At 40.8% G+C, this 3,745-nt stretch overlaps 1 non-coding gene across 1 annotated transcript; it reads left to right on the plus strand.

The window, feature by feature from the left end:
- The first annotated feature begins 3,231 nt into the window (after positions 1-3,231).
- Positions 3,232-3,358, plus strand: LOC132646913 (small nucleolar RNA SNORA17). The gene has a single exon (XR_009585246.1). It is a non-coding gene; the product is annotated as a small nucleolar RNA SNORA17 (small nucleolar RNA).
- The last annotated feature ends 387 nt before the right edge of the window (positions 3,359-3,745 follow it).

The following is a 3,745-nucleotide window of genomic DNA, read 5'->3' on the forward strand; positions in this document are numbered from 1 at the left end:
GTCATAGAATCAAGAAAAGCAACAAAAATATAGAAATTCAATGATAACCAATTTTTACTAAAACCGGAAGGAGATTAAAATGCACAGAGAAGACAGCAGAGGACATGATGTGAGTGTGGAAACAGATGTGCACTATTCTCACAGGTATTAAGTTGAAAAAGATTGGCATATTCTCTACAGTCCAGGAAAGGCAAGGAGTAAGCACTTTTCCCTAGAATGGGGGCCCCTGGTTGGATTTTAAATTCCAACTTCTGGATGCCAGAACTGTGACAGAACAAGACCATTGTATTTTAAGACACCTAATTTCTGTTAATTTGTTAATCAGCATCAAGATAGTAACACAGACTTTCAGAGGGCTCCACCCAATTCAATATACATGTGAGCTGTCACTTGCTCCAACATCAGCCCTTGTGTTACCGGAAATCATCTTTAGCTCCAGAGTTTTTGATTGTGCTTAGAGTAGATATACTCATTTACTGAATCACTCTACAAACCCTTATTTGAAATGAGTGCCTAGCAGGGGTAACTGGGTTTATAAGTTTACAAGAGTTAAATTTCCTCAGTGATGCAAAGTGTTTCAGATAAGGTGGGAATACATATAAGACACTTTGCAAAATTTACACTAGGATTTCTGTTTTTAATTTAATTTAAATCAATTAATTTATTTATTACAATTTACTCACTTTGTATCCCCTCTGCAGCCCCCTTTCTTCTCTCCTCCCAGTCCTACCCACCCTCCCTCTTCTTCCTCTGTGCCCCTTCCCTAGACCCCTGATAAGGGAGGATCTCCTCCCCTTCCATCTGACCCTAGCCTATCAAGTCTCATCAAGGATGGCTGCATCATCTTCCTCTGTGGCTTGGCAAGGCTCCACCCCCCGGGGAGAGGTGATCAAAGAGCCAGCTACTGAGTTCCTGTCAGAGATAGCCCCTGTACCCCATACTAGGTAACCCACTTGAACAGTTTATGGGCTTCTTATGAACAAGGGGTCTGGGTCCTATCCATGCATGGTCCTTGGTTGGTATATAAGTCTCTGCAGTCTCAAAAACACCCTGGGTCCAGGTGTTTTTGATGCAAAAATGTTCAAAAAAATAAAACTTGCAAACTAAATCCAAGAACATATTAAAGATATCATCCACTACGACCAAGCAGGCTTCTTCCAGGCATGCAGGGATTATTCAACATATGAATATCCATCAGTGTAATCCACCATATATACAAACTGAAATAAGAAAACAAAACCACGTGATCATCTCCTTAGATGACAAAAAAGCATTTGACAAATTTCAACACCTGTTCATGTTTAAAGTTTTGGAGATATCTGGGGCACAAGGCACGTACATAAACATAGTAAAACCAATATACTGCAAGCCAAAACCAACATCAAATAGAGAGAAACTTAAATAAATCCCACTGAAATCAGGGACAAGACAAGGCTCCCCACTCTCTCCTTGTCTCTTCAACACTAGGATTTCTTATCCAGGGGAGAGAAGGAAAAATCCAAGGTAGTCAAGGGAAGAACAGAACAATAAATAACGTATTAAAATATTCAGGTAAAGGCCTGAATGTTGAATTCCAGAAGGGAAACAGAGATATCAATTTTAGACTAAGGGTGAATAAAAAGATCCTGTCTTCTGAAGAAAAAAAAATGTTTTCCTAGACTCAGTCTTACGAAAACAGTAATAGATGTTCTCTGTCTGGGATAAGGCCTAAATGTGCATTCAAGGATCTTCTTTGAGCCAACTCCTTCAGATCTCCTGTGAAGGGCCTCATGGCATTTGGAATTTCAGGCCAAAACTCTTAGTAATTGCTTGCATTCAGCAGGATTTTACCAAATTAAGCAATCAACTAGCATATCAGCAAATAAAAAGTAAAATGCAAAATAAACAAACCACCACAACAATAAATTCTTGAGTATCTTATTTTGAGCCAACTAAGTAAAATATTATAGAAAGACTGACAAAAGGGGAATTCATTAAAAATATAACTGCCTAATTATGTGTGATGAGATGACTGTAAAACACAGAAGATATTTAAAAACCTAATTAAATTCAATGCATATACTGTTTTAAAAGTCCTTACATCCTGATACATTAACAACTACAAAGAAAAACTTAGATAAAAGTCACAATGATTCATTGTGAAATTACTCAGAAAGGGAAGTAATCAAAACTCCACCAGGAAAATGGGCCCCAAGAAAATTCTTGGATTTATAGTTCAAAACTAGCAGACTCAGAGACATTTATTAATTTGAAATTTAAAAAATACATATGCAAGCCATCTCTATGCTGTAAATCATTGTCTAATTTTTGTCATGGTTATAATTTGCTTTCTGTTGCTGTGATAAACTGCATAACCAAAAGCAACTTGAGGGAGGAAAGGATTATTTCATCTTACACTCAGTCATCAAAGAAAATCAGGACAGGGACTCAAGGCAGGAAAATGAAGCAAAAACCATGGATGAATGATGCTTCCTGGATTGCTCTCCAGCTGGTGTATGCTCAGTAAGCATTTTTAATACAGCCCAGGCCCACATGCCTAAGGATAGTGATATCTACTCTGACCTGTGCCTTCCATATAAGCCAGTAATCAGGATGATACCCCCACAGACATGCCCACATACCCATCTGATGGAGAAAATTCTTCAACTAAAATTCCCTTTGTCCAGGCATGTTATTGTTACAAACTAGGGTTGCTTGGGAAGAACTAAACTTCAATTGAAGGATTGCCTTCGTTAGATTAGCCTGTGGTATATTTTTGTAATTACTAGCTGATGTAGAAGAATCCAGCTCACTCTGAGCAGAATTACTCCCAGGTTGTCCGAGGTTATAATAAAATAAAAACCAAGCAAATAATAAAATAAAACCGAGCAAGCCAGGGATGCAAGCCAGCAAGCAGCATTCCTCCTGGGCCTTCTTATCAGTTTCTTGAATTCCCTGGATAACTGAATGTAACCTCTAAGCCACATCATCACTTCCCTTCCCCAAGTTCCAGAATGCTGTCACCCAGCAACAGGGAAGCAAAGTAGAACAGCAACCAAGACTAGCCATCGCCATCACAGTATGGAATTTTCTTACCAATTTGACTGATCCTGGTCCTTGACAAAGTAGGCTTTAACAATATCAGGTTAGATAAGGACAGATTACCTTTGAGTTAGTAATGGACCACGCACTTGTCCATAGTTCTTTCTCTCTCTGTCCACCCTGCTTGCTTGACGTAAGAAGGTATCAGTCCTTGCCCCTGAGACATGGCAGCTATGGCTGGTTTGTCACCGGTGTGTCAGCAGATGGCAGCGAACAGAGACTGTCTATACCCACTGTTCTGACCTATGATCATTCGAATGATTAGTACCCTAACACTCCCTGAAGTGACCACCACTCTGGTGCCAGGCAGGTCTGGACAGGTTTCCATGGTAAGCAGCAAGCCGGAGACTGGAGAAACCTCTCCTGGGACTGCAGGCTCCGGGCTGGAGTGAGGCAGATTCAGGCAATGCTGAATTCAGGCACCTCTCTCCGAGGCATCATGGGAGAGCTGGCCCTGAGGCTTGAGAGAAGGGAAAACAGCTGCTGCACATTGCTGGGGTTGCAGCTGAGCTGGCAGTGAGGATGTGAGACTGGGAGAACCAATGGGCTGACAAACTCAGATACTTCTTAGGCCCGGATCCAGAGCTGTGAATTGACCCACTCCAATATCTACCCCATCAATGAACTGCTGGAGTATCTGAAGATTCCAGTCCTACAGATCCAA

The sequence above is a fragment of the Meriones unguiculatus genome, chromosome 12 (genome assembly GCF_030254825.1).
Source record: "Meriones unguiculatus strain TT.TT164.6M chromosome 12, Bangor_MerUng_6.1, whole genome shotgun sequence".
In the NCBI taxonomy this organism is placed as follows: Eukaryota; Metazoa; Chordata; class Mammalia; order Rodentia; family Muridae; genus Meriones; species Meriones unguiculatus.